Below are 27,495 nucleotides of genomic sequence, written 5' to 3' on the forward strand. Positions count from 1 at the left end.
CGTGTGACCTAAACTCCATTCTGTGACTGGGGCCGGGACGCAAGGCGGTGAGGGCTTTCGTAAGCACCGTCCGATCACAATGGTAAACAAATCACACACCTGTACGGTGTTAACTACACAATTTGTGACTGAAATCACTTTAACAAGCTATAAAGTAACATACAATCTGATACTTCCCTGCTTTGCACCAGCATTGAGGATTGAAATATACCCAAAAACTGACAGAAATAGTAAAGTCAGCAATCACACTAGCAATCAGTCACAGGTTATTAATTAGTATTATAAGCAATATGATCACATAATCAACTACAGATACATTTCAAGTATGTAGGAGAAACATATTACTGCATTACCTTGTATAGGATATTTAACGTATTCAGTCGCACAGTGAATGAAACAGCAGTAATAGTTTACAGACTCATATGCATCAGGCACTTATCTAACTCCTCGTACCCAATGGTAGGTAGAGACTTAGTGCTGTATCACCTGGCTCAGGAGAGTGGGATACAGGGAGATTTCACCCCCGCTTCCAGGATGGATCAGTACTTTAGTGAACGCTGAGGGGATCCAGACTCAAATAGTGTACACCAATGCCCAGTGAACACAACACTGAACACACATGCACCAGTCACACAGCCGCCTAAACTGCGACCGGGTCCTTTTAGATACACAGCGTCTCAGACAGAAGCGGGAAATCAGTTCATGAGGGGTAACTCAGAGGAAACTGGTCATGAAGCGGGGGGAGGGGTGACCAGGGGAGGGTCTTACTCCCCACTGCTGACATCAACCCCAGGGAACCCGGCCTCACACTAATCCCTGGAGCCTATGATCCCTGGGGCCTAGTGCTGGTGCACCCGAGGTGGCAGCCGCATCAGCGACTGTTCAGTAGTCCCCACCCCGAGAACAGTGCGGCTGTGTCTCGCATCTCCCCCACTAAGCAGAACTGATGCCTGACCTTCTTCCCATTCTCCGGCCGCAGCCTGGTAACGTCAGCTGGACTTGCTAGTACATCCTACACAGGTGCCCGCTGAAACAGCACTGAACACGTGCGTAAGCGTTGTCGTGACCGGGCGGGAAGTTGTTGGAGCGACTCATTCTAAGGTGGCGTGTAAGACGCTTTTTAGAAAACTCGCTCAAAAAAGTTAAGACTACAAAAATACATTTAATAACGAGCTTAGGGATTCCAAAATCAGCAGTCCAAAGATCGTGGTCCAGCTCCTGCCGCACCAACAAAAAAACTGAATTCCCTGAGCCAGGAGGCGGGATATAGGAGACTGGCCTGTTGCATTCTGGGAGGCCGAAACCTTTTGATCATTACTGCCAATCCGCTGACGATACCTCATATCCCAATGTATATCCTGTGGATACTACTGTGAACCCTGCAGGTGAAAACATAGGTACCACACAGTGACATGATGTGAGGGGGAGAGAAGGAGAATAATAGAGGCTGATGGCTCCTGATGTACGAGATACACCAGAGAGTGTGGGGAAGAGACTGGTCAGATCTCTGGGCTGGTAACACACAGTGACATGATGTGAGGGGGAGAGCAGGAGTATAATAGGGACTAATGGGTCCTGATGTATGAGATACACCAGAGAGTGTGGGGAGGAGACTGGTCAGATCTCTGGGCTGGTAACACACAGTGACATGATGTGAGGGGGAGAGGAGTATAATAGGAGCTGATGGCTCCTGATGTATGAGATATACCAGAGAGTGTGGGGAGGAGACTGGTCAGATCTCTGGGCTGGTAACACACAGTGACATGATGTGAGGGGGAGAGCAGGAGTATAATAGGGGCTGATGGCTTCTGATGTATGAGATACACCAGAGAGTGTGGGAAGGAGACTGGTCAGATCTCTGGGCTGGTAACACACAGTGACATGATGTGAGGGGGCGAGCAGGAGTATACTAGGGGCTGATGGCTCCTGACTCCCCCACTGGGAAAATACATATTCCTCATTAGTTTGTACTGACAGAGGAGGGTGTAGTATAAGAGATTGCTGTAGTGACTGAGGAAGGAGAATATGTGACTCTTTTCTGTAATAAGTGTTTATTACTCACCTGTGCTGATATCTGTAGGGATCTCCTCCTCCATACACTGCTGATCTCCCCTCACACACGTCTCTTCTTCTCCCTCTATATCTTCTGCCTTTATATCAGTCACATACGTCTCTTCTTCTCCCTCTGTATCTTCTGCCTTCATATCAGTCACATACGTCTCTTCTCCCTCTATATCTTCTGCCTTTATATCAGTCACATACGTCTCTTCTTCTCCCTTCATATCAGTCACATAAGTTTCTTCTTCTTCCTCTATATCTTCTGCCTTTATACCAGAAAGACGTTCTACCTAAATAACCCAAAAAATACAATGACATTTGCATACTGTTTGATTAAACTGAGGTGAAACAGTATAATATCAGTGTATAAGACACACAGCTCCTCTACAGATCATATAGTGACAGTCACTTAGGTTTATTGGGGAGAACCCATAGCCCACCTACCTGATCCTCCTGTGGGATCCTGTGATTCTCCTCTGTACAATCCTGGGAATACAGAGGACGGGGACATCTCTCTGGGGTATCTCTGTTACTGGGCCCATCTGTAGGAGACACACAGTGACTGAGTACAATGTATATATGTGATTATCAGATGATGTGTGTATATAGGGGCCCCCATACCTGCTCTTCCCTGTACAATACAGGACAGTCTCCTCTTACCCAGTGATGTGAGGGGCAGGTGTTTCTCCATCATCACGTCCTCATACAGACCCCTGTGTTCCTCTATATACTCCTCCTCCTGCATGGAGACATAGACAGTGACATCCTGACACCTTATAGCAGGGCTGGTCAAACCGGTCTTCGAGATCTACCAACAGTTCATGTTTTCCAGGCCTCCTGGAGATTTGTAGAATTGTCAGTTAGGAATGAATTCTTGCACATCTTAATTAGTAATGACTACACCTGTGCACCAGCTAGGTGGTCTGGAAAATGTGAACCGTTGGTAGATCTCGAGGACTAGTTTGGCCAGCTCTGTCTTATAGGAACCTGACACACACAGTGATACAGTCATCACCCAGACACATCCCCTGGTGTTACTGTATTATGTCCCATTCCCAGCAGTCACCTCTCCAGTCATCACCCAGACATGCCCCCTGGTGTTACTGTATAATGCCCCATTCCCAGCAGTCATCTCTCCAGTCATCACCCAGACACATATCCTGGTGTTACTGTACTCCCAAGTCTCCTCAGACCCCAGTCATGTCTCTGTATTATTACTATAGATATAAGTGACGTTATTGTGACGCTCCCAGATCCCCTCACCTCCCCAATCATGTCCCTGTATTATTACTATAGATATAAGTGATGTCACTGTGATGCTCCCAGATCCCCTCACCTCCCCAGTTACGTCCCTGCATTATTACTATAGATAGAAGTGACGTTATTGTGACGCTCCCAGATCCCCTCACCTTCCCAGTCATGTCCCTGTATTATTACTATAGATATAAGTGATGTCGCTGTGACGCTCCCAGATCCCCTCACCTCCCCAGTCATGTCCCTGTATTATTACTATAGATATAGGTGACGATATTGTGACGCTCCCAGATCCCCTCACCTCCCCAGTCATGTCCCTGTATTATTACTATATATATAAGTGATGTTATTGTGACGCTCCCAGATCCCCTCACCTCCCCAGTCATGTCCCTGTATTATTACTGTAGTACTCTAGTGATCTGAAGGCCTTGGGACACTATGAGGGGGCAAATCAATTAATGAATGTGTAGATCTATAAGGTAATAGAGATGCTGCCAACCGATGTATACCATATATGTGATAATAACTTGGATCTTTCTAGTGATCCAATAATGTATAGTGTTTATGCATGTTATTATTCTGTGCCTGCTGAAGGTGAGGGGACTCTGGTAAGCGCGCAGTGCGCGGGGGAGATCATGGAGAAGCTTCCAGAGGTCCCGTGTGCTGAGAGAGGTGGCAGGGTGCGTGTAGTGGCGGTTTTGTTGGTGGGCTAAGGGGAGAGAAAAAGGCTGGCGGCTGAGACAAGGGAGCTTACAGGAAGGCAGTTCCCTGCGAGTGAGAGAGCCCCTGTGGGGGAAAGGAATTGGATGTCTCCCGCTGCGGGTGAGAAGCGCTGTGTTAATTTCCCCTGGTGGACGCTGAGCAGGGACGTCCCGGTGCCTGGTTGTCATGGAGAGTGCTGGGAAGCGGAGCACTGGCGGGACAGGCTAGTACATGGAAGGAGATCGCAGTTTGGGCAGCAGCTACCAGGAGTCCAGCAGTAGCAGACAGTCCCCCCCCCCTCCCCCCGAGGCAGAGCTGTGCCCCTCATCCCATCCAACCCGCAGGAAGACAGGAAGAGCCCGGTTGTTGGTGGAGGCGGAGTCGGGGGGAGGTCCAGACCGGGCACACTATCATTGTAAGTGCAGGATGCCCCCATATAAATCCTGCTAATCTGCATATTCTCCTATCATCCTTTAACTATTAAAGTACCAGCCGCCAGCACAGTAGCACAGGCACCAGCAGCATCGGTGTATCTGAGGAGTATAAATATCAACTCTAGAGACTTCATATCCATTAGACAATGACCAGCAGGGTAGCAGTCATTAAGAGTGCGGTGGTGTATAATGATGAAAGCAGCTCGGAGAGGGCGCAGGGTCACCTAAACTTGGAAATAATACACTAGGGAGACTAAGTACCCCTCGCCTATCAGAGACAGGTGCCAATAACCAGGACTTCTGTATGTTCTGGAGACACCACCACGGATCTACAGTGGGGCACTGCTTATACTGGGACAGGTAACACAGATCATCACCCCACTATATGTAACGAGTAGACCACGGGTGTCAGGGATTCCGGGGTGGAGAGCTCCACGTACTACCTTCCTGTTTCAGGTTGTCTAGGAGCGCTACAAATAGATCTTCCATGGAAACCATGCTATTCATTGCCGTGAAGTAGGGATTGCTCAACAATCGTGAGGACAATTGCTCCAAGTGGAGACCCATATAACCCAGAGTATATTCTTATACACAGACACGAAAGGGCCCCAACCGTGCACGATTATAGTAAGAGAACCCGGGTGGTTTATCAAACGCAGCCCCACAACTTTCTTATGGAATCGTATGCTCTGTATTGCATGCATTACCTTATGTATAGGTGGGGTATATTATTATGTATAGGTGGGGTATATTATTATGTATAGGTGGGGTATGTTATTATGTATAGGTGGAGTATGTTATTATGTATAGGTGGAGTATATTATTATGTATAGCTGGGGTATATTATTATGTATAGGTGGGGTATATTATTATGTATAGGTGGGGTATATTATTATGTATAGGTGGGGTATATTATTATGTATAGGTGGGGTATATTATTATGTATAGGTGGGGTATATTATTATGTATAGCTGGGGTATATTATTATGTATAGCTGGGGTATGTTATTATGTATAGGTGGGGTATGTTATTATGTATAGGTGGGGTATATTATTATGTATAGGCGGGGTATATTATTATGTATAGGTGGAGTATATTATTATGTATAGGTGGGGTATATTATTATGTATAGGTGGGGTATATTATTATGTATAGGCGGGGTATATTATTATGTATAGGTGGGGTATATTAGTAGAACGGTTCATGGTTTGAGTATTATATGATATAACTGTATAAGGTGGCCTATAACTTCTTACATAGTAAAACTAGTATACTTAAGGGTGGAACTGTCTCCGTATCTGTGGAAGAGCCTGAAATCACAAAGGAAAGGTACGATAGGTAAATGTGCATAGTCCTATCTGCTTACATCACATACTAATGTTCTAGGCGACCACTACAGGGGTAGGTTATTTCCTAAGCGATTAGAGTATTGGGCTCTAAATAGCTTGGGTGGAGGCACATTGCACATATACACTGTACCCCCAGGTAAAGAGGAGTTACATTACTAAAGATATGTGATGTCACTGTGACGCTCCGAGATCCCCTCACCTCGTCAGTCATGTCCCTATATTATTACTATAGATATAAGTGATCTCACTGTGACAACCCCAGATCCTCTCACCTCCCCAGTCTTGTCTCTGTATTATTACTACAGATATAAGTAATGCCACTGTGACGCTCCCAGATCCCCTCACCTCCCCAGTCATGTCTCTGTATTATTACTATAGATATAAGTGATGCCACTGTGACGCTCCCAGATCCCCCTCACCTCCCCAGTCATGTTCCTGTATTATTACTATGGATATAAGTGACGTCACTGTGACGCTCCCAGATCCCCTAACCTCCCCAGTCATGTCTCTGTATTATTACTATAGATATAAGTGATGCCACTGTGACGCTCCCAGATCCCCCTCACCTCCCCAGTCATGTACCTGTATTATAACTGTAGATATAAGTGATGTCACTGTGACACTCCCAGGTGTGTGATATACATTTGCTTCATACTGAGCAATATTTTCAATCCCCACAATTACATATAATCTATTTTATAATAATGACACTAAAGGCTGCACCCCAGTATAAAAATAATAACAGATGTCTTTAAAAGCAGGACACCTCAGGCCATTCATCCAGTATTGTAGGACATCACCACCACTCACAATGTATAATAATAACACCAGGACACCACAAGCTGCTGTTCCTGTATAATAATAACCGTACACAAAAATCTGCTCCCCCTGTATAACACTAATAACAACAGGGCACCACAGGCCGCTCCCCATGTATAAAAATAATAACAACAGGACACCACAGGCTGCTCCCCCTGCATAATAACAATAACAGGACACCACAGGCTGCTCCCTCTGTATAATAATAACAACAACAACAACAACAGGACACCTTAGGCCGCTCCCCCTGTATAATAATAATAATAACAGGACACCACAGGCTGCTCCCTCTGTATAATAATAACAGGACACCACAGGCCGCTCCCTCTGTATAATAATAACAGGGCACCACATGCTGCTCCCCCTGTATAATAATAACAACAACAGGACACCTTAGGCCGCTCCCCCTGTATAATAATAATAATAATAATAATAACAGGACACCACAGGCTGCTCCCCTGTATAGTAATAATAACAGGACACCACAGGCTGCTCCCCCTGTATAGTAATAATAACAGGACACCACAGGCTGCTCCCCCTGTATAATCATAATAACAACAGGACACCACAGGCTGCTCCCCCTGTATAATAATAACAACAGGACAACACAGGCTGCTCCCCCTGTATAGCATTAATAACAGGACACCACAGGCTGCTCCCCCTGTATAGTAAGACGCCATTACCTGATCTCCACGGACACTGGGAGGCTGCAACAGTCGATGAAAACTCACTTCCTGTATGTGGACCGCACAATACGGAAGTAAGCTGGAACGCACAGTCCGGAAGTAGGGTATGATTGGCACAGGCTGCTTACTGGTTATTGGCCTCTCCCCTCCTCCACCCCGCCCACAGCCCGCCCTCGTATTTAATATTGACCTACATGTCCTCAGTGCAGGAGGCCGGCGGCCATTTTCTTGTAGACCAGTCCGGCAGCAGCAATAGGTTCCCTGGCCGTGTAGTGACGTCAGGAGCGGCGGCCATTTTCCCCTGGTCTGAGCTCCGCCTTCCTTCTATCATTCCCACAAGGCAGCAGGAGCAGAGAGCAGCCATTGCTGTGTCTGGCAGCAGGTAATGATATTATTATTATTATTATTATTCTATAGGCTGAGCAGCTCTGGTGTCAGGTTCTGTACTACAGGGGGAGCAGCCTCTGGTGCCTTGTTATAGTGCAGCTGGAGCAGCCTCTGGTGCTGCATTATCCCTGTGCAGGTGGCTGACACTCTAGTGTCCTATTACTGTAATACAGGTGGCGCAGACCCCGCCGTTACCGTTTTACAGGTGGCGCAGACCCCGCCGTTACCGTTTTACAGGTGGCGCAGACACAGCTGTTACCGTAATACAGGTGTCGCAGATCCCGCAGTTACAGTAATACATGTCGCGCAGACCCCGCCGTTACAGTAGTACATGTGGCGCAGACTCCGCCGTTACCGTAATACAGGTTGCGCAGACCCACGCCATTACCATAATACAGGTGGTGCAGACCCCGCCGTTGCCATAATACAGGTGGTGCAGACCCCGCCGTTACCGTAATATAGGTGGTGCAGACCATGCCGTTACCGTAATACAGGTGGCGCAAACCCCGCCGTTACCGTAATACAGGTGGCGCAGACCCCGCCGTTACCGTAATACATGTGGCGCAGAACCCACCCTTACCGTAATTCTATACCCGGGACATTACAGGTGTTGTGTCCTGTGGCATTGGGCTGTACAGGGAGAGCGACCTGTGTTGTCATATTATACAGGAGGAGCAACCTGTGTTGTCATAATATACAGGAGGAGCATCCTGTGTTGTCATAATATACAGGGATAGCATCCTGTGCTGTCATAGTATACAGGGGGAGCGGCCTGTGTTGTAATAATATACAGGGGTAGCATCCTGTGTTGTCATAGTATACAGGAGGAGTGGCCTGTGTTGTCATAGTATACAGAGGTAGCATCCTCTGCTGTCATAGTATACAGGGGAGTGGCCTGTGTTGTCATAGTATACAGGGGGAGTGGCCTGTGTTGTCATAGTATACAGGGGGAGTGGCCTGTGTTGTCATAATATACAGGGGGAGCAGCCTGTGTTGCAATAATATACAGGGGTAGCATCATGTGTTGTCATAATAGACAGGAGGAGCAGTCTGTGGCATCCTACTCTACAGGTGGAGCAGCCTGTGGTGTCCTGATGTTATTATTATTATTATTATACAGGAGGAGCAGCCTGTCGTGTCCTGTTGTTATACAGAGGGAGCAGCCTGTGGTGTCCTGATGTTATTATTATTATACAGGAGGAGCAGCCTGTCGTGTCCTGTTATTGTTATACAGAGGGAGCAGCCTGTGGTGTCCTGTTATTATTATTATTATACAGGAGGAGCAGCCTGCCGTGTCCTGTTATTGTTATACAGAGGGAGCAGCCTGTGGTGTTCAGTTATTATTATTATACAGTAGGAGCAGCCTGTGGTGTCCTGTTAATACTATACAGAGGAAGCATTATTATTATTTCAATAGGGGGAGTAGGCTGTGGTGTGGTGTACTGTTGTTATTATTATTATTATACAGGAGGAGCAGCCTTTGTTGTCCTATTATTAATATTATAAAGGAGTAGCTATTGGTGTCCACTTATTATTATTATACAGGGGCAGCAGGCTGTGGTGTCCTGTTATTATTAGTATACAGAAGGGAGCGGCCTGTGGTGTCCTGTTGTTGTTGTTGTTGTTATTATTATTATTATTATTATTATACAGGAGAAGCAGCCTGTGGTTTCCTTTTATTTTTATTATTATTATTATTATTATACATTGGGAACAGCCTGTTGTGTCCTATTATTATTATTATTATTTTGCAGAGGGAGCAGCCTGTGGTGTCATTTTATTATTACTATAAAGGGAGAGCAGAATGGGGTGTCCTGTTGTAATTAGTATAATATGGGGGGAGCAGGTTTTTGTGTATGGTTATTATTATACAGGGACAGCAGCTTGTGGTGTCCTGGTATTATTATTATTATTATTATTATACATTGGGAGTGGTAATGATGTCACAGTGACATCACTTATATCTATAAGTAATTTTTCCTTAAAGTTCAGGGGAAATTTAAGGAAAAATTACTTCACAGAAAGGGTAGTGGATAAGTGGAATAGTCTCCCATCAGAGGTGGTAGAGACTAAGACTGTAGAGCAATTTAAACATGCATGAGATAGACATAAGGATATCCTTACAAAGAATTAAGGTTCAAAAAGGGTTGAGATTACCTAAAGGATTAAAAAAAAGGGGCAGACTAGATGGGCCAAGTGGTTCTTATCTGCCGTCAAATTCTATGTTTCTATAGTAATAATACAGGGGCATGACTGGGGAGGTGAGGTGGTCTGGGAGCGTCACAGTTACATCACTTATCTATAGCAATAATAAAGGGACATGACTGGGGAAGTGAGGGGGATGGGGAAGCGTCACATTTACATTACTTATATCTATACTAATAATACATGGACATGACTGGGGAGGTGAGGGGATCTGGGAGCATCATAGGGACATTACTTATATTTATAATTGTAATAATAATTCAGGGACATGACTGGGGGTGTGAAGGAGTCTGGGAACATCACAGTGACATCACTTATAGCTATAGTAATTATACAAGGTCATGAATGGGGAGGTGAGGAGGTCTGGGAAAGTCACAGTGACATCACTTATATCTATAGTAATAATACAGGGACATGATTGGGGGGGGGGGGTGAGGGGATATGAGAACATCACAGTGACGTCATTTATATCTTTAATAATAATACAGGAACATGACTGGGGGGTGATGGGGTCTGGGAGTGTTACAGTTACATTACATATCTATAGTAATATTACAGGGACATGACTGGGGAAGTGAGGGGATCTGGTAGTGTCACAGTGACATCACTAATATCTATAGTAATAATACTGGGACATCACTGGGAAGGTGAGGACATCAGTGACATCACTTACATCTATAGTAATAATAAAGGGACATGACTGGGAAATGAGGGGATCTTGGAATGTCACAGTGATTTCACATATCTATAATAATAATACAGGGACATGACTGGAGAGGTGAGGGGATATGAGAGCATCACAGTGACGTCACTTATATCTATAGTAATAATACTAATGGGACATGACTGGGGAGGTATGGGGATCTGGAAATGTCACAGTGACATCACTTATATCTATAGTATTAATATAGGGACATGACTGGGGAGGTGAGGGGATCTGGGAGCATCAGAGTGACATCACTTATATCTCTACTAATAATACATGGACGTGACTGGAGAGGTAAGGGGATCTGGGAGCGTCACAGTGACACCATGTATGTCTCTAGTAAGAATATATGGACATGACTGGGAAGGTGAGGGGATCTGAGAGCATCACAGTGACATCACTTATATCTCCACTAATAAAACAGGGACATGACTGTAGAGGTAAGGGGATCTGGGAGCATCATAGTGACATCACTTATTTCTTAAATTATAATTATAATAATACAGGGACATGACTGGGGGGTGAGGGGGTCTGGGAGTGTTACAGTGACATCAAATATCTATAGTAATAATACAGGGACATGACTGGGGAAGTGAGGGGATCTGGGAGTTTCACAGTGACATCACTAATAGCTATAGTAATAATACAGGGACATGACTGGGGAGGTGAGGGGATCTGGGGGTGTCACAGTGACGTCACTTATATCTGTAGTAATAATACAGGGACATGACTGGGGAGGTGAGGGTGATCTGGGAGCATCACAGTTACATCACATATCTGTAGTAATAATACAGGGACATGAGGGCGAGGTGAGGAGATCTGGGAGCTTCACAGTGAAATCACTTGTATCTATAGTAATAATACAGGGACATGACTGGGGGGGTTAGGGGATCTGGGAGTGTCACAGTGACATCACTTATTTATTTTTCATCCACTAGGGGGCACTGTAGTACTCTTGGGATATGGACGGTGCGATAGCAGGGATAGGCACATTTAAATATTTAAATGTGTAACCCTCTTCCCCCCTCCATACTCCCAAGATGCCTCAGTGTTTTTTGTGCCTTCACCAGGGAAGGTCGCATCCTGGAGTCATTCCAGGGTTTACTTTTACTTTTTCTAAATATTTTTTCTTGTATCAATCACACTCCCTTCCCAGCTTATTAAGAAGCGTGGGTCCGGGAGTGTGTGCTGCTGTTGTGCAGCGAAGGCTTGTTGGTGCTTAGACAGAGAAGACCCCCCATAGACATTCATCAGCGTTAGCTGATTCAGACATGGCTGCAGGAGCTGGACGGAGCTTAGAGAGAAGCCACGTCGGAGCCTCCCCATTACACTGAGGTAAGGAGCGGGCAGTCAGCTTATGGCGCCACCCCATTGGGCCTGTTTGTTGCTGTGATAGTGGGGCAGTCAGCTCCTGCTGCCGCCCCTCCAGGTGTGGGGAAAGTGTTTTCCACAAGCTGCTTACTAAGGTATAGCTTTACTGGATCAAACTCCCCCGCTTCCTGGCTCCCACCAGCGGTCAGACACATACTGCCACTGGGCACCTGTGTCGCTCCACACCCGCCTGCTCCCTGGCACCAGGCAGCACAGCTACAAACAGCGCTGCCCTCTACAATCTGCCCCTCTAGACAACTGGGAAGCGGCTTCCAGCAGTGGACAAATAATGCTGCAGCTGGGCACCTGTCAGGCTACACCTCACTGCTCCAGAGAAGCGGCTCCCGGCAGCACGGCTCGCAGCATCAAACAGATCAGACTGCCGCCGCTGGACGCCCGTCACATTACACATCTACCCCGCTCTCCGGCTTCCACCAGCGCACAGACCACGGTGGGTAGCTGAGGCTGCTGCAGGGCGCCGTCACTCAGAGCTGGCGCACGGTATACAATGCGGGGGGGGGGGGGGGGGTGGGATGGGGTGGAAGAAGCTAGGCGCGGCTCACTGCTTTAAGCATTGGGAGAGGTCATGGCGGTCCCTAGTTCAGCGGTTCCCCCTAAATATAAGGGATGGTGGCCAGGGCTATAAGGGACATAACAGGCTATTAGGCCTAGGTTATGAGTACTTTTGGGGGTCATAGGTTATAGTCAGATGCACATGCTGGGACGCCGTTTTCACACAAAGGTTACACACCTACTTCCCGCTTCTTCCTACAGCAATATGTCAGTCCTACAACACACGGCCACTGGAGGGGGCAGGGGTGTTTAGTAGGTGGCACAGTGACCATCATAGATTTCCTCTATAACACAGTGCGGTGCACGCGGCATTATAGACACTACAGTTATTTTCACTGAGTTGTGTGGACGTTGTCTCACTGTATTACTGTCTGTCTGCATGACAATATCAGAAACAGCAGCTTGTCTGTGATAACTGTGAGAATGTCTGATTTGCAGTCAGAGTTGTACGCTGCACAAAAAGACCGTGAGGCGGAATAGTCTGATTCACGGTTAATACCGTGTGAGCAGCCAATGTGGGCTCAGGATGTTTCTAGAACTTTGCTGGGTTACAAAGTCCATGTATAGTTCAATTTCTAAGAATGGTCATCGTTTGTCTCATAATTACATTCTGATGATTCAACGCCACATCTGATATCTCAGCATTGGGTCAGGAGTCAGATAGTGAGGTCACTAATAGCCCGAGCTATGATGATCTAATTAGAGCGGAACGCCAGCTGCTAGGTTGCACTGAAACATATGAGGTTTTATTGCTAGCAGACTATGGGCGACTGTGTGTTTTTCTTATTCATATCTCTTAATAAGCATTTAATAGAAGCATGGCTAAATCCAGTTAAACACTTTTCTGGGACAACACGATTTCTGTCTAAATATCTTTTCCCACAGGCTATGACAACTAAATCACCATCGGTGGAGTCTTCAGTTTCTAAACTTTCACTAAAATTGACTATTCCAGTCCTAGGTGCAGCTACGCTTAAAGACCCCTCGGAGAGTAAGCTGGAGGCCATGCTAAAGTCCATGTATACAGCAACAGGGGTGATGCTTACACCTGTTTGAGATGGAGTTTGGGTTAACAAGGCTGCAGTTGCATGGGCGAAACAGCTCAGGTTAGGCCTACAACAGGGTTTTTCCTCAGATCAGCTTATATTTCTTACCGATCACATTTGTGAATTGGTTGAGTATTTAGGTACGGCTTCATTGGATGTCGGACAAGTTTGTTCTCGGCTTGCGTCCCGACAGACGCTGTGGTTTCATTCTTGACAGGCCGAGGCAGAGTCAAAATGAGGAATAGAGGCGTTGCCTTCCACTGATGTTATTTGGTCCTGAATTGGACAAATGGAATTCTCAGTCAACGGGGGAGGGGAATCTGTTTTCCTGCCATTGCCTGCACCAGTTCAGACCAGCATTCAAATCTTTTACACCTCAGTCCTTTCGATGCTGGGCTGGAGGAACAACCATGCAGAGGGACGTGGTTTTCAACAAACCACTAACCGTCGTCAGGACACAAAGGCCGCTGACGAGCCAGTGGCATGATGGGTTTCCAGACCATCTTGGCTCTTCAGTTGTGGGAGCACGCCTTCAGAAGTTTCACTTCGCGTGGTTTCAGACATCACAGACAGATGGATCCGCAATTTTGTTTTCAAAGGTTTCAAAATAGAGATTGATTGTCTACCACCGATGTGGTTTTTTGAACAGGTCTGCAGACCGCTATTCAGTCTCTCATACATTCAGCAGTTTTGGTTCAGGTTCCAGTACACCAGCAAGGTCAAGGGTTTTATTCCAATTTTTTTTGTAGTACCAAAGCCGGATGGCTCAGTCACACAGATATGGAACCTAAAGGGGTTCAATCGGTACGTCACTTACTACACATTCAAGATGGAATCCCTACGGTCAGTGATTGCAGGTTTAGAACCACAGCAATTCATGATTTTGCAGGATCTCAAGGATGCGTACTTAGACATTCCAATTTGGCCACCGCATCAGACGTACTTAAGTTTGCAGTACGACAAGCGCCTCGGGTATTCACAAAGGTGATGTCTGTGATGATAGTTCATCTCAGATCCCTGGGAGTGATAATCGTTCCATACTTAGATGACCTTCTCATCAAGGCTTCATCTCAACAAATACTTCTTAAACATGCCTTACTGTTGTACAGTCTACTAGTTCAGTACAATTGGATTGTCAACTTTAAAAAAAAAAGTTGTGTCTCGTGTCAAAGAATTAAATTTTAGGAATGATTCTGATTACGGTGGAACAACGCATTTACCTGCCACAACAGAAAGTCCTAGTGCTCAAACTACGGACAGTCTCGGTGCATTTGTGCATTCGACTGGTAAGACAGATGGGGGCATCTTTCAAAACACTCCAGTTCGGAAGATTTCACTCAGGTCCTTTTCAACTGGATCTTCTCGCATAGTGATCCGGCTCTCATCTACAAATTCATCAGATGGTGCGCTTGTCTCCAGGACAATATCATGTGGTGATGTCCGGCCCAATTGAGGATTCAAGCAACCTCTCGCATGGCCATGCGACTTTGAGTCCATCCCCTTTTTGCTGATGTATGCAACTTCTGTTTCCTTGTCCAGCTGAACCTGAACAGTGTGAGACAGATATCAGTCAGTGCAGTGCGGTGCTGTGATATGCGGCAGCACGCAATACAGACAGCACTAGCTTTCTGACATATGTCCGCGGCGTCTGGTAACAGAGACTAGGATCATGCCTGCTGTGTATTACAGGACCCTAAATGCCAGTACTGTCAGTACAGAGGAGCATATAATCGTCCTTTGCTATCACTACACTTATGTAATAGCTCTGGAATTGCCCTATAATCTATATAGACATGAGGGATGTGGAACGTAATATTGGTATGAGCATAATACAGATATAATTTGATATCCGCTGAGTACGGACGCATTACCTCTTTTGCGGGGCATATAATACATAAACACATAATAAATAGATCTGATCCCTTTCTGAATGGTTTATGTATGATCAACGTGCAATTTTGCTATTAGTTTAAAAGGTTGCATACTACAATTCATAACGTTACACGCATGTATATATACATATGAAGGACTGTATATAGGAAAGACTTCCACTGTGTTTTTATGCCTATGATAAGAAACTGTATCCCATCTGGAAGAAGTTACTGCAGACCTCCATTGATATGGTGGTACAGTTATAACAGCAAGATACTCTGTTTTAATAAAGTAACAATTGTATCGGTTACAACATTCTGCTGTGTATCAAATGATATTAAATGTATCACCTAGAAGTAACTGTGACTTTTGGCAGGATAGAAACACAGAGGTAATGTTGGGAATTTTTGTCCCCACTAAACAATATAAGGCTCAAATATAATCTGGAGCAAGTATTGTTTATATTAACAGAATAAGGTTGTTACAGGTTCATGAAGAATTATATTATTAATTAGGGATTGCTATACCAATCATAAAGAATATACATATATATCCCAATGTTATTCCTCTTAGGAATACAGCAGTGGAATACGATCTGTACATAAAATATAAATAAATGACAGGCGGCACACGGCTTTGTTTTTAATTTTCTTTATTGTTTGGCACCAGGACAAAATAAATTCTTTCTTTTTTTTGTCAATTTTTCTGATTCAGGTCTAATTATCTTCTATTGTTTTTATATTTCACTGTTTACGGCCTATTTAAGGGTCTTAATACTTCACATGGGATACTAATAAAGTTGATACATTCCATATGGGTATTGGTATGTACTATGAATTAAGTGTCAATACATATATATAAAACAAGTATAAAGACACAGATTTAATATCAGCAATTCTTGTTGGTCCTGGGAGAGAGTGCACCCAGAGGAACTGATCCCCTTTCTTCACCCTTCTTGTACATGTTTTAGGATCAGTGGGTAGCACCAGTCTATAATTTTATATCTGTATTGTATACAGTTATTGAGAGACTACATCTCTACAATTATTACTGAAACACGAGCAAGTGAACTGCCTGACGCAGAGTGTTGTAAATTGCCCTGAGTTCCAGGACACTGATTGCCAGTAATCCTGTGATAATGAGCTGCTGAAACTGGCTTCCTAGCATGTAACATGGATGGTATAACCAACTGTGGAATGCCCTCTCGTCTTGAAAGTGGTATCAACAGCCACCCCATAAACCGCAGTCACGCTAAATCAGGGTAAAGGAACGACCCCTGCTGTAGTATAACTTGGAAAACAGTATTTCGGCAAGGCGTGTTGCACAATTGGGTGCCTTGTTATACAAGCCACTGTATCTGGTATTTCATACTGACAGAGCGGAACTTTGGACAAATCACGCTTTTCTACCATAGGTAGTATCTTCTTTCACATCAATCAACCAATCGTAGTTCCTGTTTTTCAGAAGATTCAGGTACTCCAGCTACTTTGGATGTGGTACGTGCACTCCGCGTTTATGTAGCCTGAACATCAACTGTACATATAACGATACTTTGTTCTTTGTGTGATGCAGTCAAGATAGGTTGTCCAGCTTCCAAACAGACCTTGGCCAGATAGATTAACCTGACCATTCGTCAGGTACACTTTCATGCTAGTCAATGGGAACGTCATGGGCAGCAGGCCATGGAGCTTCTATGACGCAACCTTGCCGTGCGGCTACATGGCCATCAGTGCACACGTTTGTGTGCTTTTACAAGTTTGATAATTCTGCGGCACCAGCATCTAGCTTTGGCCGTCTAGTGTTACTGGTGCCAAACAGCTCTTCCGCCCAAGGGGGAAACTTTGGTACGTCCCAAGAGTACTCCAGTGACCCCTAGTGGATTAGAAAGAAAACAGGATTTTAATACCAGATAAATCCTTTTCGTTGCACCCACAGGGGGCACTGGACACCCACCCAGAGCAGTTTCACCTAGCTGGTGGTAAGTTCAATAGTTCTTATGGTAACACATTTTCACTGACTTGTTCAAATGTAAGGTGATTGTTATCTATTGTCGTGTCAACTTTCTAATTGTCCGTTATGTTATAATGTTATATGTAATTCTCCGTTGTTCATCCTCTTTGTCGCTCCTATTTGGCTCAGCAAAAAAGCACTAAGGCATCTTGGGTGTATGGAGGAGGAAGGATGGTTACACATTTACATTTTTAAATGTGCCTATCCCTACTATCGCACCGTCCATATCCCAAGAGTACTCCAGTGCCCCCTGTGGATTCAAAGAAAAGGATTTATCTGTTAAGTACCAAAATCGTATTATCTATAGTAATAATACAGGGACATCACTGGAGGTGAGGGGATCTGGGCGTATTTACAGTGATATTTATGTCTCCCCCATTTCACAGAGGTGTGAAGAAGACATCTGGTGAGCGTGAGACACCCAGCAGCCATCCTCATGTGTCAGGAGGACTGAGCAGGTCCCAGTGACCCATCACGGTGCCTCCACCTCACTCACTGATACATGAGAGACACAGTGACCAGAAGATCCAGGAACTTAACAACAAGATCATTCAGCTGCTGACTGGAGAGGTGACTGCTGGGAATGGAACATTGTACAGTAACACCAGGGGATGTGTCTGGGTGATGACTGGAGAGGTGACTGCTGGGAATGGGGCATTATACAGTAACACCAGGGGATGTGTCTGTGTGATGATTGGAGAGGTGACTGCTGGGAATGGGTCATTATACAGTAACACCAGAGTATGTGTCTGGGTGATGACTGGAGAGGTGACTGCCGGGAATGAAGCATTATACAGTAACACCAGGGGACGTGTCTGGGTGATGACTGGAGAGGTGACTGCCGGGAATGGGACATTATACAGTAACACCAGGGGATGTGTCTGGGTGATGACTGGAGAGGTGACTGCCGGGAATGGGACATTATGCAGTAACACCAGGAGACGTGTCTGGGTGATGACTGGAGAGGTGACTGCCGGGAATGGGACATTATACAGTAACGCCAGGGGATGTGTCTGGGTGATGACTGGAGAGGTGACTGCTGGGAATGGGGCATTATACAGTAACACCAAGGGATGTGTCTGGCTGATGACTGGAGAGGTGACTGCTGGGATTTGGACATTATACAGTAACACCAGGGGATGTATCTGGGTGATGACTGGGGAGGTGACTGCTGGGAATGGGGCATTATTCAGTAACACCGGGGGATGTGTTTGGGGGATGACTGGAGAGGTGACTGCTGGGAATGGGACATTATACATAGCCCCACTGGATGTGTTTGGGTGATGACTGGAGAGGTGACTGCTGGGAATGAGACATTATACAGTAACTCTGGGGGACGTGTCTGGGTGATGACTGGAGAGGTGACTGCTGGGTATTGGACATTATACAGTAACACCAGGGTACGTGTCTGGGTGATGACTGGAGCGGGGACTTCTGGGAATGGGAAATTATACAGTAACACCAGGGGATGTGTCTGGGTGATGCCTGGGGAGGTGACTGCTGGGAATGGGACATTATACAGTAACACCAGGGGATGTGTCTGGGTGATGACTGGAGAGGTGATAGCAGGGAATGGGGCATTATACAGTAACACCAGGGGATGTGTCTGGGTGATGACTGGAGAGGTGACTGCTGGGAATGGGGCATTATACAGTAACACCAGGGGATGTGTCTGTGTGATGATTGGAGAGGTGACTGCTGGGAATGGGTCATTATACAGTAACACCAGAGTATGTGTCTGGGTGATGACTGGAGAGGTGACTGCCGGGAATGAAGCATTATACAGTAACACCAGGGGACGTGTCTGGGTGATGACTGGAGAGGTGACTGTCGGGAATGGGACATTATACAGTAACACCAGGGGATGTGTCTGGGTGATGACTGGAGAGGTGACTGCCGGGAATGGGACATTATGCAGTAACACCAGGAGACGTGTCTGGGTGATGACTGGAGAGGTGACTGCCGGGAATGGGACATTATACAGTAACGCCAGGGGATGTGTCTGGGTGATGACTGGAGAGGTGACTGCTGGGAATGGGGCATTATACAGTAACACCAAGGGATGTGTCTGGCTGATGACTGGAGAGGTGACTGCTGGGATTTGGACATTATACAGTAACACCAGGGGATGTATCTGGGTGATGACTGGGGAGGTGACTGCTGGGAATGGGGCATTATTCAGTAACACCGGGGGATGTGTTTGGGGGATGACTGGAGAGGTGACTGCTGGGAATGGGACATTATACATAGTCCCACTGGATGTGTTTGGGTGATGACTGGAGAGGTGACTGCTGGGAATGAGACATTATACAGTAACTCTGGGGGACGTGTCTGGGTGATGACTGGAGAGGTGACTGCTGGGTATTGGACATTATACAGTAACACCAGGGTACGTGTCTGGGTGATGACTGGAGCGGGGACTTCTGGGAATGGGAAATTATACAGTAACACCAGGGGATGTGTCTGGGTGATGCCTGGGGAGGTGACTGCTGGGAATGGGACATTATACAGTAACACCAGGGGACGTGTCTGGGTTATTACTGGAGAGGTGACTGCTGGGAATGGGGCATTATACTGTAACACCAGGGGATGTGTCTGGGTGATGACTGGAGAGATGACTGCTGGGAATGGGACATTATACAGTAACACCAGGGGACGTGTCTGGGTTATTACTGGAGAGGTGACTGCTGGGAATGGGGCATTATACAGTAACATCAGGGGACGTGTCTGGGTGGTGACTGGAGAGGTGACTGCTGGGAATGGGGCATTATTCAGTATCACCGAGGGATGTGTCTGGGTGATGACTGTATCACTGTGTGTGTCAGGTTCCTATAAGGTGTCATGATGTCGCTGTCTATGTCTCCATGCAGGAAGGGGAGTATATAGAGGAACACAGGGGTCTGTACAAGGACGTGATGATGGAGAATCACCGGCCCCTCACATCACTGGGTAAGAGGAGACTGTCATGTATTGTACAGGGGAGAGCAGGTATGGGGGCCCCTATATACACACATCATCTGATAATCACATATATACACTATACTCAGTCACTGTGTGTCTCCTACAGATGGGCCCAGTAACAGAGATACACCAGAGAGATGTCCCCGTCCTCTGTATTCCCAGGATTGTACAGAGGAGAATCACAGGATCCCACAGGAGGATCAGGTAGGTGGGATTTAGTGTCTCCCCAATATACCAAAGAGACTGTCACTATATGATCTGAAGAGGAGCTGTGTGTATTATACACTTATATTATACTGTTTCACCTCCGTTTAATCTGACTGTATGCAAATGTCAGTATAGTGTTTTTTGTTTTTAGGTAGAACGTCTGTCTGATATTAAAACAGAAGATATAGAGGGAGAAGAAGAGACGTATGTGACTGATATAAAGGCAGAAGATACAGAGGGAGAAGAAGAGACGTATGTGACTGATATTAAAACAGAAGATATAGAGGGAGAAGAAGAGACGTATGTGACTGATATAAAGGCAGAAGATATAGAGGGAGAAGAAGAGACGTATGTGACTGATATAAAGGCAGAAGATACAGAGGGAGAAGAAGAGACGTATGTGACTGATATAAAGGCAGAAGATATAGAGGGAGAAGAAGAGACGTATGTGACTGATATAAAGGCAGAAGATATAGAGAGAGAAGAAGAGTCGTATATGACTGATATAAAGGCAGAAGATATAGAGGGAGAAGAAGAGACTTATGTGAGGGGTGATCAGCAGTGTAAGGAGGAGGAGATCCCTACAGATATCAGCACAGGTGAGTAATAAACACTTATTACAGAAGTCACATATTCTCATTGCTCAGTCACTACAGCAATCTCTTATCCTACACCCTCCTCCGCCATCAGCCCTGTTCTCAGTTGGGTGTTTCTAACACAAGGCTATCAATGACAAATATCACATGTAGAGAGTTATTACACACAACAGTATAATGTTATTAAAAATAACAAGCAGAAGTTTATTATTAGTGATTATATATAAATGTGTATATATGTATGTATATAATATAATTAGTATTGTTTTTGTGGAGTATGAAATATTTCCTGCTATACAGTAGGCCTGAGCTCACCAAATACAATTTGTATAAAATGAAATTTGAATCTAGAACTTCAAGTAAAACAAAGTAAAAGCTTATCACAAGTACATATCTGTATAATCATAAGACAAGCGTTTTGCACTTGTTGTCACCCTTGCATGGGCGGGCTTGTTCTTATCCACTCCAATTCACTCTAAATCCAAATTACATGTCACCAACGCGTTTCATCAATAGTGAGTTCTTCAGGGGTGTTTTCTGTTAAAGGCTTTATCCTCAAATATCAATTGTGTAGACTTGAAATAATTATGTAACCTTTAGACTGTAATTGTGGACTTGTTCATGATGAACCCATTCCTAATTACTTGTGAATAATAGTTCCTGCTCTGTGCAGATCTGAGGTTATGACTTTAGGGAATGTAATGGTCAGATCCAATATTGCTCAATCTAAGGTCTCCCAGTAGCCTTACTACATAAATGTGTCTTGCATTACTATTTTAACTAACAATAATAAACAGTGGAGTTTTAGTTCATGTATTGCTCAGTGCATTTAAGCCTGCAGCCCCCGACAAGGGACCCCACTATACTGCAGGTCCTACTCTATTGCCCAAAATAATTACCATACAAACAGCTATCGCATTAGTGTTAAACTTTAGGTTTGCTCTCAGCGGCGGAACAGTGGCTGAAAGGCTTGGATTGGTTTTCAGAGCACCAGTCTGACCTGCCACCACATCTCACGTGGCCCTCCAATTCACCAGATCTGGGACTGTGGGACTGTTTGGCTGGGTCTGGCATTGTACTGCTGGTGCAGTTCCTGATGCGTTTGGAACTATTGGTGGTTGCTAGGTGCCCTAAATGCCTGTGGTCCCGATTTGTCATGATCTACTTCACCCACTGTTCCGCCGCTGAGATTCTTGGTGTCCATGCTTCTTCCACTGTAGATGGATACTACTCACTGTCTACAAGGGATCACCAACAAACAAATGCCGGTCTCGGACAAAACCAATGGCTCCCTTTTGGCAGTTGCATCACGTGCAGGACCCATGGTTCCACCTGAAAAAGAAACCTAAAGAACATATTAAAGAATCAATAGCTGGTGCCCTCCAAACTAGGCTGCATCAGTTGGTGCAACGTAATGTAGAATCCATACAAGGCGGCACTCAGAATAAATAGACCAGGCAGGTTTAGTGTACCAACGTTTCAATGCTCTATTCGCGGCATTTTCATCAGGGTGCAGAACAAAAGAGACATACAACCACTCTCCTAATATATCCGGTGGAATCGTCCATGTCGCCATCCGTCGCGCACTCCAGCGCATCAAAGTGACGTCATCTAACACACGCTACGTCCGGGGACATGGTGAGAACCCCGTCCACGTGACCTATAGTAACCAATGAGGACAAAAGTATCAAGTAACCTGCCAACAAAACAGTGTAACAACACCGATCAAATTCTATCCTCTTAAATATATATATCTTTCTCTGCCAGGGTCCACAGGTTATCCACAGGATAACATTGGGATATGATGACGTGACAGCAGATTTGCAAAAAACGGTCAAAGCATTCGGCCTCCCAGCATGCAATGGGCCTGTCCATATATCCCCGCCTCCTGACTCAGGCAAATCAGTTCTTTGGTGCGGCAGGAGCCGGACCATGGTCAGAGGGCTGCTGTTTTTTTAACAGCCATAAGTTTTCTTATTTTATTTTATTGTATTACTATTTTTTTTTTTTTGAGTGATCTTTCTATAAAGCATCTTATACGCACCTTAGAGTCGCTCCAACAACTCCCCGCCGGGTCGCGACAACGCTTACCCACATGTACAATGAGGCAGGCACAGGTTCTGGTGAACCTTCTTGGGCTACTTTGCACAGACATTATCCAATATAGCTGAGCAGTTTATACCAGCTCCTATACCAGTGATATGTTTCCCTATTAACCTTTACATGCAACATTCATTCTGAGGTTTATACACCTAGGGAGTTGTCAGCCTCTCAAAAAAGCAGGCTGAAAGGTTGGTGGTAAGTAAATCACATAGACATGATACAACATCTTCACAGTCTACACATGTTTTAGATGAGGATTCGTTGGAGGATGAGGACTCATTGCACTTCAGAAGGTCTCAGCTCAGTGGACATATCATCTGAGCTAATTAGTGCTATGTAAGCCATTCTATCCTTAGAAGAGGCAGCAGAGCCTGTGTTAAAAACTAAGGCAACTGTGTTTAAACATCCCAAAACAGCTGATGGAAATTTTGGGTTACGCCCAGTAGGAAGTTAGAATTCCAAGAAATGAAATTCCAATTATCCTCGTCCAGCTGGGGACTGTTTAAAAAAAAAGGGAGGTGACTCCCAAAGTAGATTCTTAGGTCTTAGATTGGAGCGAAAATCTACATTACTTTTGTTTTTAACATCAATAAATGATGTCACGGGGTGTGTGGCCTGACTGGAAAGGCAGCAGGAAGCAGGATAAAGGAATTCCTGCTTATATAGGTCCTTTCTGCCTTTTACAGCTGTCCTACAGGCTCTTTCGTGCCCTTTCTTGCCCCTGTGTGTGTTTTGACACCCTGGTGTGAAGGTTGCGGAGCCGGGGATCCATTCATTTGGCTTTTGCAGGTTGCGGCCTACACCCGGATCTGAAGCCGCGGACTGAAGTTGTGCAGTGATCCCACCGCGGACCGGACCTCAGCGAGGTAACACTGCTACTCACCAAGGGCTGTGCGCCCTGTCCACTCTTGTGCCTAGCCGTGCTGTTGGAGTCGTGTGGAGAGTCTGACTGGGGATCAGCGGTGACCACTGCTGGAGACATGGAGTGGAGTTGCTATCCCGGCATCTGATGGGGTGCATACTACGGGGATTGGTTGTCTCAGCAGGGACGCGTCAGGTTAGTCAGCTCACTCGCCCGCAGCCTGCCTTCTCCTACTGTCCGGCCGTTGAAGCCCTGAGTCGTGGCAGCGGGGAATACATGGAGCACTTGCCTGTCATCACTCCAGCAGTGTCCGGGCATCTCCCCTCTCCTCGTAACCCATGGTGCTCCGGGGGAATCTGGCAGAGCTGTGAATTATAGAGGACATACACGTGGGGTTCCTGTGCAGCCAGATACGCTACCCTGTGCCACTGCATCCTAGTACCCTCTCCTCTCCTGCCTTATTACTGACCTGGTTCACCCGCCATAGCCGGCCAGTTTCTTCTGATCTGGGCTTCCCTGCCAGAAGTGCCATCTTGAAAACTGGCAATATAGCCACATGCCCTCCTGAAACCAGCCGCTTCTCTGGGAGCTACAGACACTGCCAGCCCATGATCGGTGCCCTTCACTACAGCCTCAGTGATTTCCTGCAAGGACTTCTGCCACTGCGGCCCTCCCTGGTAGTAAGTGGTCGCCTGAACTGCTTTTATTATTATTATTATTATTATTATTGCCTGGCCTCCCCACTCCTGCTCTGTCAACTCCTTCTAGTGGCAGACTGTGCTGACTACATCCTCCATACTGTATGACTGCTGCTGTTTTTTTCCCTCCTGCTCCCCTCAATCCCCGCAAGATCCAATAAGAGCTCTTGGGGCATCAGTATAGCTATGGCGTAACTGTCACAACTGAGGGTTTAGGCTGACGGGAGGAAGCCTCAGTTGTAGGGGCTGAGATGAATTAAACTTGGGAGGTTTAATCAGACCCCTGGACATGTAAGTGCAGAATGATTACCCGAAGGTGTGACCATGACAACCAAGTTAAAATTCAAAATAAAAGTTTATTAACAGACTCCGTGAAGCAACAAACAGCATTCAAGGTTTAGCAATTGACAGAGGCAAATAACACAGTTCCTGGAACACGTAACCATAGGAGGTATCTGAGAGCACTGGTAGGTTAGAACAGATGTTAAAGTCCTTTGATGGAAAAACCTTACCAGGCCTTGTTGTAGTAGTGGAGATAGCCGAGGAACATGCCAGTAGTTGTAACAGGTGAATCTGTAACTTGAGTAAGCTGCTGTATCAGCTGGATGGAACCAGCCAGGTGGTAAGACACGGAGTGGATGCTGGATGGAACCAGCCAGGTGATGAAAGACAGAGTGGATGATGTGAGATGCTAAGGAGCGTAGAAACAGAATAGCTGATAGATGATTACCGGTGGTAGTGGATACTGCTGGTAAGATAGGATCCGCTGGATCAGCACTGGTGTTTTGTAGAAACTGGAATCGGTTGAAAGCTGGCTGCTGGAAGCAGATAGTAGATAGCTGGAAACTGGACAGCCACGGAGGACTGTAGAGTCAGGCTGCACCGCAGGATGGAGAGCAGGTGCGGGTCTCTTTGTGGATGCTGGAGACAGGAACTGGAACCTAGAGAAACAAGCCACAGGAGAGAGAGACTGGAACAAGGTATGACATTCAAAGCACTGACATCTATCTGGCCCAGACACAGAATACTTATACCAGCTGCAATGCAGGCATTGGCTGGGCAATTATGCAGATTCCAGAGACGGTGGATTGGAGGAATTGGAGCATGTGATCAAATCCAACATGGCTGCGCCCATGCTGGAACCTGGAGGGAAAACTGGTTTGAAATTAAATGTGCAGATATAGTGATAATGGCAGCGCCGGCCGCGGAGGACAGGAGACGCCAGATGACAGTTATATGCTGAGACACGTGGAGGGCAGCAAAGGCCGCGGCAGGCATGATACACCACTCTGAGAACCTGCAGCAACGGCGGCGGAGGCCGCGGAGGACGGGAGACGCCATGTTGGATTCAAACATGGCGCCGCTGTGGTAGTGTCTCAGAATGACAGGAGGGATGTGCCGAGTGTTGACACAGATGAGATCCGGACTTGGAACGCTGGGCCAGTCTCAGAAGACACCTGAACGGCAGGTAATGGCATCCAGATACCCGGATCGTGACAGTAACAGTCCATGTGTCCAGGACAGTAGCAGGCTCCAGTTGCTGGCTCATATAAATTACTTTACCGCTCAAGGATGTCATCTTCTTGCTATTACCCATAAACAACTGCCCTCACAATGTTTCTGTAACCGATTGCCACTGGGGGTCTATGCTCACTGATGTCTCCCTATTTCCACACTTCAATACTTCTGCTATGTCGCTTCTGGCCTCCTGACCTTGTTCTCTGATCTTCATAATGTTATGCTGAAGAATGGGCAGAACTGGAATATAAACTCATAAGAAAGCTAAACCTCGTCCTCAACAGGAAACCTCTCAAACTGATTTGAGACCTTTTCTTCTTCCTAATCAACTAACATTGAGCCCCAGTCCTGATCATTCAGAATCTTCTCCCATCCCGTCTCCAAGTCCTTCTATGATGGCTTAAACCTATTGTTTAAACCCATGGCAAGCCAGGTGGGCTCTCTTCTTCTCTCGGTTCTCCTTCAAAGTCTTTAACCACCTAGGAACCTTGAATCGAAGAACAGATGCACTTTCTCGTTCTTTTCAAACGGATGATTCACTCTCCTCTGAGAAACAATTTATTCTGAATCCGGCTTCATTTGCTTCAACTCGTACTGTTCCTCTCCCTCCTCCGAGGAGAACTTTTGTAGCACCAAAATTTTGCAGGAAATTGCTTACGTGGGCTCACCCATCATCTTTCTTGGGTCATGCTGGTGGTCTTAAGACTCTCAGGTTCATTCAGCGATTCTACTGGTGGCCTCATCTTACAACGGATGTCTTTGAATTTGTAGCTGCCTGTTCCAAGTGTGTTCAACATAAAAGTCCACGAACATCTCCCTCGGGTCCTATTCATCCACTTCCAACACCTCAAAAGCCTTGGACTCACATCTCTATGGATTTCATAACCAATTTGCCAGTCTCCAGAGGGCACAACACCATTTGGGTCATTGTGGAATGATTTTCGAAGATGGCTCACTTCATACCCCTCACTGGTCTTCCCTTTGCTCCTCAGCTATCCAAATTGTTTTTCTTATACAATTTTCATTTGCATGGCCTTCCACAGGAACTAGTTTCTGATCAGGGTCCTCAATTCGTCGC

At 45.9% G+C, this 27,495-nt stretch overlaps 1 long non-coding RNA gene across 1 annotated transcript in view; it reads left to right on the top strand.

Annotated features, from left to right (window-relative positions):
• The window catches only part of LOC134984273 (uncharacterized), a 410,866-nt gene extending 390,233 nt beyond the window's left edge, over positions 1-20,633 (top strand). The window contains exon 3 of the long non-coding RNA XR_010191725.1: positions 20,540-20,633. This is a non-coding gene — a long non-coding RNA (uncharacterized LOC134984273). The remainder of the gene's footprint in view (positions 1-20,539) is intronic.
• The last annotated feature ends 6,862 nt before the right edge of the window (positions 20,634-27,495 follow it).

The sequence above is a fragment of the Pseudophryne corroboree genome (assembly GCF_028390025.1).
Source record: "Pseudophryne corroboree isolate aPseCor3 chromosome 3 unlocalized genomic scaffold, aPseCor3.hap2 SUPER_3_unloc_46, whole genome shotgun sequence".
In the NCBI taxonomy this organism is placed as follows: Eukaryota; Metazoa; Chordata; class Amphibia; order Anura; family Myobatrachidae; genus Pseudophryne; species Pseudophryne corroboree.